The 12,879-nt window shown below is 37.3% G+C and overlaps 1 pseudogene; it reads right to left on the reverse strand.

Moving 5' to 3' along the window:
* Positions 1–12,879, reverse strand: part of LOC102854936 — a 31,896-nt pseudogene that overhangs the window by 6,011 nt on the left and 13,006 nt on the right.

The raw sequence follows: 12,879 nt of genomic DNA on the forward strand, positions 1-12,879 counted from the left end.
AAGAGAAGAGAAGAGAAGAGAAGAGAAGAGAAGAGAAGAGAAGAGAAGAGAAGAGAAGAGAAGAGAAGAGAAGAGAAGAGGAGAGAAGAGGAGAGAAGGAGGCAGAGTGTCTTGTGGTCATAGTTTAAATACATGCTGTTGTCATGTGCCATCGAGTCAGAACCAACTCATAGACAACCCCGTAGCAAGTTTTCAGAGGTTATAAACCATACATGAAAGGAAATGGTGTCCACCCCTAGAGAAGCTGGCAGAATCGTATCACCTGTCTTTGTGTTGGTAATAAAACTCCTTATCCATTAGGCTATCAGGGTAATATTAGATTTATCTACAATACGTAGTTATAAAATGTCCTAAACCACAAGCCTCTGGAAACTCTAACTTGGAGAAACAATGATAGTTATGGAAAGGCATTAGGTCTTTTGTTCATAGAGTCACTATGAATCAACCTTGACTCGATGGCAGTCAACAACAATAGTCGTGAGAGTAAGTTGATTTTTGTCCTTTTCTGTATGTTTAAATGCTAATTATATTAACAATGATAATGAGATTTCATTTAAATGTAAGTTAATGCTTTGGAAAAGAATTTCACTCAAAATACATGAAAGGAGAGATTTTTTAATATACATTTTACATGTACACACACGTATATTACATATGCATATTTTTTAAATCACATATATATGTATACACATACACTCAGCAAAAAAATAAACACCTCTGTTGAACAGAACAGAACCTACCTGCTAAGCACTGACAGGGGCTCCAGCCAAAGGGCTCTTGGATTCTCTGACTGGAAGCAAACATTGGGAATTAGACATTTGGCCCTACAAGGTACAGGAACAAAATGTGTTCCACACAAAATTATAGGGGTTTTGAGCCAGGTTTACTACTTGAAGCCAAAGAATAGGGTGCGGCTGCTCTATTTGTAAAAGGCAGCCGAAAATAATGTTCAAAGACAGCCTCAGGCTATGGCTTAAATGGAGATGCAGGTCTCAGAATTGCTGGAGTCATAGACACAACAACAAAACTGCGAATTAAGTAGCATTGCAATCCTAACCATAGAAAATGAACCCAAAATGCCATTAAAAGACTAGTTCTGAGTAGAGGAGCCAAGAATCCAGGTGCAGAAAATTGCAAACTACTGAAAACAGAGAAATAAAAACTATCGTTAAAAAAAAAAAATCAAAAAAAGTCTGCAAAGCAAAAATTGCAAATCATTGTAAGAAAATTAACATAAAGATAGGCCAAAAAAATCAACATGAATTTATTTTAGGAAAAATAATGTTACAAAAGTGCCAGACTAACACGAATGAATTTGTTAGAAGATTAGTTTGACACCAAAAATGAAAATCAATTAATTATTGTTTAATCCCGATAAACAGATCAAATTCTAGACTGAACAGAAGCAAAGAGCTTTTAGTAAAATGGTAAGATTGTGTTTGAGAGTCATCCATAATGCACCACATAAAGATAAGAAGCTTATAAAAGTATGAAAGAGCTATTCAAATATATGAGAAAATATTGAGAGGCTTGAACAAATTTCTAATTTGTTTTTCAGAGAATCTTGTTTAGATTTACTTTCCTGACAATAATAAATGCCAGAAATAACAGAGAAAAAGAAAACAAAGGTATTAAAATACAGACTAAAAGGCAAAGGCATCAGTGTAGATTAAGAGAAATATTATAGTAATAATAGAAGGAAACAATATTACAAGATCCTATGTTATTGTTGTTGATTGCCATCAACTCATCAAGTCAAGCACAACTCATAGCAATCCCATAAATAAAAGGACTGAAGCCCTTCCACAACCATCACCATTAATAGAAGTTCAGAGAGTTTCCAGAGCTATTTTGTTTAGGAAGTGAATGCTACTCCTGCTTCCACATGTATCTAAAACTGGGAGCTCTACCAAATACTACCCACCATGGGTAACCATTATGGTATTTGATACCCCAGTGGCACAAGGTTCAGCATCACAACAACCCCAGGTTACCACAGTACAGTATATTGACAGAAGAGTATGGTACCACTTAGAAGAGTGTTCCTCAAAAAATTAATAACTGATTTTTTTTCTCTACTAGTTTCTTTACAAAATTCGAATACAAATTCAAACAAATTCTTTCAATTTCCTTCACCCACCCACCCATCAAACTGTACAACCCAATGACTAATTCTCTCTCCCACTGCACATTCATGTCCCTCTGCTTCCAGTCTCTCTCACCCCTCTTGGATCCTTAAACTCATTCAACAACAATGGAACAAGCTATTTTTAGATAAAGGCCATCCCTGAGGTCTTGTTGACTCTAAACATGAGGTTTAAGTAAAAAACAACCTATATAGGGTTGTGTGGTTTTTTTTGTTTGTTTGTTATGTGCTATTGAAACACCTGCTACGTATATAGCATCCTATGTACAGCGGCTCTGAACACTTCCCTGTCCTCAGCCAGTCTCAGTAATTCTGACACACACCAATCCCACTACCCCAGACACATTATCAATCCATCTCATCTGCGGTCTTCCTTTCCTGAGCTGTCCCTCCACCCTTCCAAGCATGATGTCCTTCTCCAAGCACCAGTTTCTCCTGGCCTCCTGCCCAAAGTATGTGAGATGCAGCTTCAAAATCCTAGCCTCCAAGGAGAGACTTGTTTTCACTGTCTCCAAGATAAACCTATTTGCTTTCTTGGCAGTCCATGGTATGTTCGAGATTCTTCTTCCGCACCACAACTTGAAGGCATCTATTCTTCTTCTGTCATCCTTAATTATTGTCCACCTCTCTGACATCTAACAAGTAATTGAGAAAACCAACGCCTCGCCTCGATTAGGCACACCTTTGTGTCTAGACTGACATAGTTGCTCTTCAGTACTCTGGAGAGGTCCATAATAGCAGATTTTCCCAATGCAATTCGTCTTTTGATTTCCTGACTTGTGGTGTTGAGAGTGTTGATTGTGGATCTGAGCAAGCAGTAATTGCTAACAACCTTAATCTCTTCTCCATCTATCATGGTGCTATCAAATTGCCCAGTAGTAAGATTCGTTGTCTTCTTGATGTTGAGCTTCAATACATATTGAAGACTATAGTCCTTGACATTCTGCAGCACTCATTTCAGGTCTTCTTCAATTTCAGCAAGCATGGTTGTGTCATCTGCATAACGTAGGTTCTTGATGAGTCTTTCTCCAATCTTGATGCCCTGTTTCTCATACAGCCTTGTTTCCCAAATGATCTGTTCTGCATATAGGTTGAAAAGATATGGGGACAGGATGTCTCCCTGACACAGTCCTTTCCTGATTTTGAATCATGCAGTGTTTCTTTGCTCTTTTCTGAGGGCTGCTTCTTTGTCCAACTAGAGGTTTCACATAAGCACAAACAAGTGTTCTGGGGTTCACATTTTCCTCAAAGTTAGCCAAAATTTTGTTGTGATCCACATAGTCAAATGCTTTTGCATAGTCAATGAAACACAGATAGACATTTTTCTGTTACTCTCTACTTTCTCTCAAGATCCATTTGACACTGGCAATAATGTCTCTAGTGCCATGACCTCTTCTAAACCCAAGTTATATTTCTGATAGTTCTCTGTCAATGTACTGTTCCAGTGGTCTCTGGGTAATCTTTGGCAGGATTTTGTTAGTGTATGATATTAGTGATATTGTTCAATAATTTCTACACTCTATCAGGTCACTTTTTTTGGGAATTGGAATAAATATGAATCCCTTCCAGTCAGTTGGCCAAATAGTTGCCATTCAGATTTCTTGTCACAGCTTGGTGTGCACATGCAAGGCAGCATCTGTTTGCTCTAATACGTCAATTGTTGTCTCATCAATTCCTAGGGCTTTATTTCTTTGCCAAGTCCTTTAAAGTCCTTCATCACTATTGTCTCTTGTTAATTTGTTCATGTTTCTTGAAATTCTTGTGTGTCAGCCAATTTTTGGTACAATGACTCTGTATACTCCTTCCATTTTCTTTTAATGCTTCCTGAATCATTCAATATTCTGCCCATAGCATCCTTAAGCATTACAACTCGTGGCTTGAATTTGTTCTTTAGTTTCTTTAGCTTAAGAAATTCAGAGCAATATCTCAAAGTTGTTTTGATTTGCATCTCTCTTAGAGCTAAGGATTTTGAACATTTCTTCATGTGTTTGTTATCCATCTGAATGTCTTCTTTGGTGAAATGTCTGTTCATATCCTGTGCCCATTTTTTAATTGGGTTATTTACCTTTACCTTGTTGAGTATTTTATAAATTCTAGATATAAGTCCCTTGTCAGACATGTCATCACGAAATATTTTTCCCCAGTCTGTGGCTTCCCTTTTTACCCTGTTGGAGAAAGTTTTGCATGTGCATAGACATTTAAGTCTTAGAAGATCCCATTCATTTATTTTATCGTTTCTTGGTTGTAGATTTTCCAACTTTGAGATATCATCTCACCCCAGTAAAAATGGCAAAATTGGACAGAACAGCAAATGTCAAATGCTGGTAAGGTTGTGGAGAAACTGGAACCATTATTCACAGTTGGTGGGAGTGTAAAATGGTGCAAACACTCTGGAAGGCTGTATGGTGCTTTCTTAAAAAGTTGCAAATAGAAATACCATTTGACCCAGCATTTCCACTACTGGGAATTTACCCTAACAAAACCATAACTGCAACCCAAGCAGATATATGCATACTCATGTTTATTGTGGCTTTGTTTGCAATAGCAAAGAACTGGAAACAACCCAAGTGACCATCAACAAATAGATAGAGAAGCTATAGCCACACAATGGAATACTATTCACAATTGAAAAATAACGAACTCATGAAATATTATGTAAAATGGATGACCCTGGAGGACTTTATGCTAAGTGAAATATCTCAGTCACAAAAGGACAAATATTGCATAGGGCTACTGTGGTAAAATGGGACTGACATCAGTATTGAGAGAAGAGGGAAAAGGAGGAGAGGAATTATGTATGTTGCATTGAAATAGATGAAGGAGAGATCTGTTTAAAAGGGATATATGAACAGATATTCTTGTCATTACAGAAGTCCAGAGTAAAGGCTGCATAGCAGGATGAACTTGGGGGGGGGGTGGTGCGGATTGCATAACAAGGAAAGAATTTTTCTTTTTCTTTTCAAGGAGAAGAGTGATTGGGGAGGAGGTGGGCAGGGAGAAAAGTGCAACTATGAATGACTGGAAATCCTAAGTTTCTGTAAACTTACATTAAAATGAATAAATACATTTTTTAAAAAGGTTATAAAAAATAAATGCACAGTGGATTTGATTCTTGATTTTCTAACTCCAACTCTTTGCTTATCTCATTATATATTTTGCCTTGTCTTCCTGAGCTGTCCTTTAAAATCTTCTATTCAGCTTATTAAATTCTTGATTGCTTCCCTTTGCTTTGGCTTCTTAGCACTCTAGTCCAATATTCAGAGTCTTCTCTGACATCCATTTTAGTCTTCTTCTGCTTTGTAATGACCTTTTGCATTCTTCGTGAAGGATATTCTTGATATCTTCCCACAGCTCATTTGGTCTTTGTTCATTAGTGCTCAAGGCCTCAAACTTATCCCCGAGTTGGTTTTTAAATTCATGGAGGATTGACTCAAAGTCAAATTTTTATTCCTGTGGGTATGATTTAACCTTCTTTAGCTTTAATTTGAACTTGCATATGAGCAGCTGATGGTCTGTTCCACAACCAGCACCTGGCCTAGTTTTTGCTGCTGATATTTAACTTCTCCAACAATTGCTTTTAGTGCCAAATTTTATACTCAGGGGAAACAAGGAATTAAGGAATAAGAATTTTTGTTTCTCAAAAGATAAGCTCAAGATAATAAAAATACTAGCTACAGAATTGCAGAAAATATTTATTAATTGTATATGTGATAAATGCTTTAAATCTAGGTTTTGTAAACAACTCACAAAAATCAAAGTATAAAAAAATGACAAACTAAATTGAAAATGTACAAAATATTTGAATAGATACTTGGCCAAGGAATATCCATTTATAACAAATAAGCACGCCAAACTATGACCACAGCCATAAAGGCAATTATTTAAATGAACCAGTACACACCTATTAGGAGTCCCTGTGTGTGACTTAATTGTTAATCAAACTACTACTAGTTAGAGCTTAGTATCTCTTATATACTTAGATGTGCTTTGGGAGATAGGCTCGTCTTATCTGCTTTAAAGCCTGGAAATCTTACGGAACAGTTCTGTGCTATACGTAAGGGGTTGCCCTGAGTCAGAGTCAACTCAATGACAACTAGCAATACATCTTTAAAAAACGTTAACATTTTAAAAATAAAACAAAATCTAACAGTACCAGTTGCAACAAAAATTCAGAACAACTATACATGTTCATGCTTTGGCAAAAATACAAAATAATGCAGGAGCAGTGAAAAATAAAATTATAGGACATTGTATACAATTGTATGCACAGTTATCATATGGCATAGTAATCTCTTCCATTACTCATACAAAACCTATATTTTAAGGACTTTATTCATAATAATCAACAACTTAAAACAGTCTAAATAACTCAGAGAATGGATAAAATGGTTTACTCATACAACTGAACACTCTACAGAAAATAAAAAAGAACCCACAAACCCAACACTGACCTATAGATACACATTACAATGAGTTTTCAGTAGTTTTAGAGAAAAGTAGAAGTATCCTTTGCTGGAGAAGAGTATTTTTCATGAAAATAGCATGAACTGCCAAGAGAGTCAAAAGGTCTGTCTTGGGGAGAGTGAAAACAGGTTGCTCCTTGGAGGCAAAGATTTTGAAACTATCTCAAATACTTTGGCCATGTTGCAAGAGGTCCTTATCTTCAAAATAGTATTTTATTGGCTGTAGTATTTATAAGCATTCTCTGCATTCAGCTAAGACATCAGCAATGATATCCCTCATGCCTCTTTCAAATCCAGCTTTTATTTCTGGCAGTGCTCTGTAAATGTACGATTCTGCTGTTGTTGTTGTTCTTTGGTTCTGTAGAGTTGACTACAACTCATAACAACCTTATGAACAATGGCTCTGAACCTTGTCCTATTCTGAGCTAATCTCACCATCTTTGACACATCTAATCAAACAGTGTCCTCCAGGGTCTTCCGCTCTTGCAGTTAGTTCCTCTCCACCCTTCCAAGCATAATGTGTTTCTCCAAGGATTGGTCCCTCATGGCAACACACCCAAAGCATATAGACAGACTTTCAAAATCCTTGCCTCCAAGGAGCAATCTGACCTCACCCTCTCCTGGACAGATCTGTTTATTTTCTTTTCAACCTATGGAATATGTTAAATACTCATCTCCAGCAACACAAGGTATCTATTATTCTTCTTCTGTGATCTGTAGTCGTTGTCCAGCTCTGAGATGCATCACAAGCAATCGAGAAGACCATGGCCTGGGTCAGGCACTCCTTAGTCTCTAAACTGACATCATTGATCTTTAGCACCGTGGTGAGGTCCCCAACAGCAGATTTTCCCAATGCAACATGTCTTTTGATTTCCTGAATGCTAGTGCCAAGGGTGTTGATTTTGGATCGGAGCAAAATAAAATTCTTAACAGCTTCAATCTTTTCTCAATCAATCATGATAAGGCCAATTGGCCTGGTGGTAAGGAATTTTTTTTTGCTTGATGATGTTATTCATGTTGAAGGTTACAATCCTTTATCATTTGCAACAAGGACCTCAAATTGTCCTCAGTTTTGATGAAGAAGGTTGTGTCATCTGCATAATGCAGATTGTTGATGAGTCTTCCTCCAATCCCCATGCCACTTTCTTCTACATAAAGTTCAACCTCTCAAATGATCTGTTCAATATATCCCAGACACATTCCCTTCTTGATTTTGAAACATGCAGTGTTCCCTTGCTCTGTTCAGACAACAGCTTCTTAGTCTATGTATAGTTTTGCATGAAAACAAACAGGTTCTGGGATTCCCACACAGTCAAATGCTTTAAGACAGTCGACAAAGCACAAATTGACATCCTTCTGGTACTCTCCACTTTCAGCAAAGATATATTTGACATCAGAAATTATATCCTTAGTGCCACGGCCTCTTCTAAATCCAGGTTGTATTTCTAGCAGTTCTCTGTCTATATACTGTTCTGGTAGCCTTATGATAACCTTCAGCAAGATTTTGCTTGTATGTGATATTAGTGATATTGTTCAATAATATCCACATTCCATTGGATCAACCATTTTGAGAATGAAAATAAATATGAATCTTTTCCAGCCAGTCAGTTGTCCAGGCAGATGCCCTCCAGATTTCTTGGCACAAGCTAGTGAGCTTATTCAGGACTACATCTGTTTGTTGAAATAAGTTAACTGGTACTCTATCAATTCCTGGGACCTTATTTTTTACCAATTCCTTCAGAGAAGCTTGATCTTCTTCCTTTATTATCATTGGTTCTTAATCATATGCTACTTCCTGAAATGGTTCTGTGTCAGCCAGTTATTTTTGGTACAGTGATTCTGTGTATTCCTTCCATCTTCTCTTGATGCTTCCTGGATCATTCAAGATTTTGCCCATAACATCTCTCAGTATTGAAACTTGAGGCTTGAATTTTTTTTCTTCAGATTCTTCAGCTTGCAAAAAAGTAAACAAATTCTTCTCTTTTCATTTTCTAACTCCAACTCTTTGGATATTTGGTTATAATACTTTATTTTGTTTTCACAAGTTACCCTTTGAAACTCTTTAACTTCCTCATTTCTTTCCTTTCTTTTAGCTTCTTAGTATTCTAATGCAAGTTTCAGAGTGTCTTCTGACATCTATTTTGGTCTTTCCTTTCCCCTTTGTCTTTGTAATGACCTTTTTCTTCCTTCATGGATAATATCTTTGATGTCATTCTACAACTAATTTGCTCTTTAATCTTTAGTGTTCAGTGCTTCAAACCTATATTCTTGATATGGTTTTTAAATTCAAATGAGATAGACCCTAGGTTGTATTCTGCTTCCTGTGGACTTATACATTTACTTGTTTATATTTTCTTCAGCTTCAATTTGAACTTGCATATGAATGGCCTGTTCCACAGTCAGATGAATCTTGACTAAATACAGAAAATACAAGACGTATGTCTATTTACATCTTATTGACTATGTAAAGACATCTGACTATGTGGATCATACAAATTATGGCTAATCTGGTGAAGAATGTAAATCCAAGAACAATAAATTGTGCTCAGGTGAAACCTATATTCAGACCAAGAAGTTGTTGTTTGAACAGAGCAAGGGAACGCAGCATGTTTTAAAAATCAAGAAATGTGTACATTAGGCCTGTATCCTTTCTCCATACATATTCAACCTGTATACTGAGCAAATAATTTGAGAAAGTGGATTATATGAAAAAGAATGTGTCCTGAGGTCTGGAGGAAAATTCATCAACAACCAACATTATGCAGATGACAACCTTGCTTTCTGAAAGTAAAAAGGATTTGGAATACTTGCTGAAGACCAAAGACTATGATCTTCAATATGAATTTCATCTCAACAGCAAAAAAATTAAAATTCTCACCACTGGAACAATACCCAACATCAGGATAGAGAAAAGATTAAAATTGTCAACTATTTCATCTTCAGTGACTGCCATAAAAGGATCTAGTGTGTCAGGAAGTGTGAGGATGGCACAGGATGGGACTGGGTTCAGATATGCTGTTCATAGGGTTGCTCTAAGCCTTAAGTGATTCAATGGCACCTAACAACAACGTTTCATCTTACCTGGATCCAATCAAACACTCATGGTAGCAGCAGCAGCAGCAGCAGCAAAGGAACCAAAATACATATTGTATCAGAAAACTTTGATGTCAAGGACCTCTCTAAAGTATTAAAGAGTGTAATGTTAGTTTAAAGACTAAGAAGCACAGGTTCCAAGACCTGGTCTTTTCAATTACTTGCTAAGCATCTGAAAATGGACAATGAAGTTGTGGTGTTGTGGAAAAGTACTGAATATCTCTTGAACTGCCAAAAGAACAAACAAATATATCCTGGAGAAAGCAACCAAGGTGCTCCTTAGTTGCAAGGATGGTGACACTTTATCTTATATACTTTTGGAATGTTGTTAGGAGGGATCCGTCTTGGAAAAAAAAATCATGCTTCAAAAAATGAAGGGTCAGAAAAAGAGAAGAAGACTCTCAACAAATGGATTGACACTGATTCTACCAGTGGGCTAAATATATCAGAGACGGTGCAGAAGGCACAAGATAGGGCAATGTTCAGATTTGTTGTTGGTAGGTTCAAAATGTGTCAGCGTTCACTTTGAAGGTACTTAACAGTTTTTCTAGGAGAAAATGACTAGTTCTTTCTTCTGCTGAGTTGATTTGAAAATTTAACTTTTCCGTGAATAGCCTATTACCTAACTGTAAGAGACCATAGGTGGCCTGGTGACAAAGAGATGCACTGCAAACTCAAAGGCACATGGTTCAAATCCACAAGCTGCTCCATGGGAGAAATATGAGCCATCAACTCTGATTTTACTGCCTCTGAAAACTCAGTAGAAGGTCAGCTATGAGTAGGTTCTGACTTGATGGCACTACAACAAAAAAACTTAACTGTTACACTACGATGACCTTCCCTATTATGTCATTATAAACTCAATCCCCTGCTTAGGTCGTGGCAATTGCTCCTCTCTTTGAGACTTATGTGTTTTTTTTCCTTGCCAAGAATGTCCAATAAATGGACTCAAACAGTAAACAGTACTGGTAAACTTTGGTCCTGGTTTCTTTAATTTAGCAAAGTGAATTTTGAAATTTATCTATCTGTTTGCAGTATTAGCATACAATTGATCATTTTCCTCTTTAAAAAAAAAAAACCAACAAAAAAAACTCCTCACTTCTCTTGGCTTCCATGACACACATAAACTTTAACCTCTATAGTTTTCCTTTGATCTCTTTGGTAATTCTTTTCAATTTCCTTTGCAAGCTTTGCCTCCTCTATTCAACATCTGAAGTTTTACTTTCTCCTGTGATAAATCCTGAGCCTGTTTGTTTAATCCATATACTGTCTCTCACTAGGCTGATGACACTTATGGTATGATTTCATTAATTTAACAAATAATAAATATTTATGAAGAAAAACCTTAATTTCTCAAATAAGATAACATTCACTGACGTAAGTGTTCAACTTTCAGACTACCTTTTGGGGAAACATATCGCAATGTACAACTCTCCTACAAGGAGAAGAAAGTTGAAGACTATTTGCTGAAATCACATTTTAGTATTTGGGACAAAAATCTCTTCTGCTGAAGTAAAGTTTGTGTGCTGTGTCACTGAACCCACTACAGACTACTTCTTTGAGATGTTCTCATCACTTTTTATAGATGTTCTTAAAGCAGTCTTCAGGATTGCAATGAAGCTCTCTTCCTAGGGGACAGGGGCAGCTCAGAGAATAAGCAGACTAATGGGATACCTAAAAGCCTTTGCCATTGTCTACAGTCTCAGGGCTAGAGCTGATTCCCATTGTGGCCCTCCCCTACTGCCATTCTAAATGCCCTTAAACTTCAGCAAACATCTCTCCTGCTTTCAGTGGTTTGCATAGTAGACTGATTCAGCCTTTCACCGGTGGTTTGCATCTACTGCCCCTGTACTGTCCCAGGAAAGGGTACTTCACTTATCCATTTAACATTAAAATTTAATATCAAAAGTTAGGAAAGTAGATCAACTAAGTCTCAAGACATTCCTATCTACCCTGATTGGATAAAAACAGCCCCTTCTTTTAAAATTGATTATGCTTTTCCAAGCTTTAGAATTCATCTGGAACTGTTATAGTGCAACGAGTAATTCTTCTACTGCTAAACAAAAGGTCAATGCTTCAAATCTACCAGCTTTTCTGCGGAGGGGCAGTGTTGCTGTTTGTTTCCATAAAGATTTATAACCTTCAAAACCCTTCACAATGAAAGATATTTTCTTTTACTTTTCAAAGAGAAGAGCGAACTGGGGGGGAGGGGTTGACAGGGAGCAAAGTGCAACAATGAATGAATGAAAATCCAAAGTCTCTGATAACTTTCATTAAAATTAATAATAATTTTTAAAGAGAATCGCAAAAACCCTTCAAAGCACATCTAACTTTGTCCTGTAGGATGTTGTGTTGAACTCAATTTGATGGCAGTAAGGTAAGTTTGATGATGATGACTCATCCTCCAATCCTGATCTTACGTTCTTCTTCATAGAGTTCAGCTTCTTGAATAATTTGCTCAATATACAAACTGAGCCTTTCATCCTCTCTCCAGGTTCATAGGGTTTCCGGAGGCAAGCTATTATGGTCACTATGAGTCACCTGTGACTCGATAGCACTTAACAATAGTAATATCAACTTTGAGAGAGAGATCAGCTGGCCCAGTGGACAGAAAGCGATGCTACCAAGCCAAAGGTGGGTGACTTTTAATCCGCGGCCCTTGGACCTATCCTACATTGTTTTGTTCAGACACACCTCTAGGTCGTATAGCCCTGGTATACAAGTTGCCATACAGCAGTCACTTGTGGTTGCTGTGATGTGGAACACTGTGACACTGATGTGTCAAATGAGTTAATGGTCGTTTACCCAATGTGGACAGAGAGTAGGGTGGAGCTCCCCTATGAAAACAAGCTTGGAAGGAGGAGTGGCATCCACTTTAATAATAGCTTGCCTCCAGAAACCCTATGAACCTAGAGAAAGGATGAAAGACACCCAAGTGTTGAGGACTCTTCATCATAGGGTTGCTATGAGTTGCCTGCGACTTGACAGCACTTGACAACAACAACATACAAATTGAAAAGTTACAGATAAAGGATATGGTCCTGATGCACACTTTCCTGGTTTTAAATGGTGTAGTGTCTCTGCAGCTAACAGATGCTGCCCTGGATGTGCTCACCAAGTTGTGCCAAGAAATCTGGAGAACAACCACTTGGCCAACTGACTGGAAGAGATCTATAT

This window comes from Elephantulus edwardii, unplaced genomic scaffold (assembly GCF_000299155.1).
Source record: "Elephantulus edwardii isolate Elephantulus edwardi_28Jun2011 unplaced genomic scaffold, EleEdw1.0 scaffold00356, whole genome shotgun sequence".
NCBI lineage: Eukaryota > Metazoa > Chordata > Mammalia > Macroscelidea > Macroscelididae > Elephantulus > Elephantulus edwardii.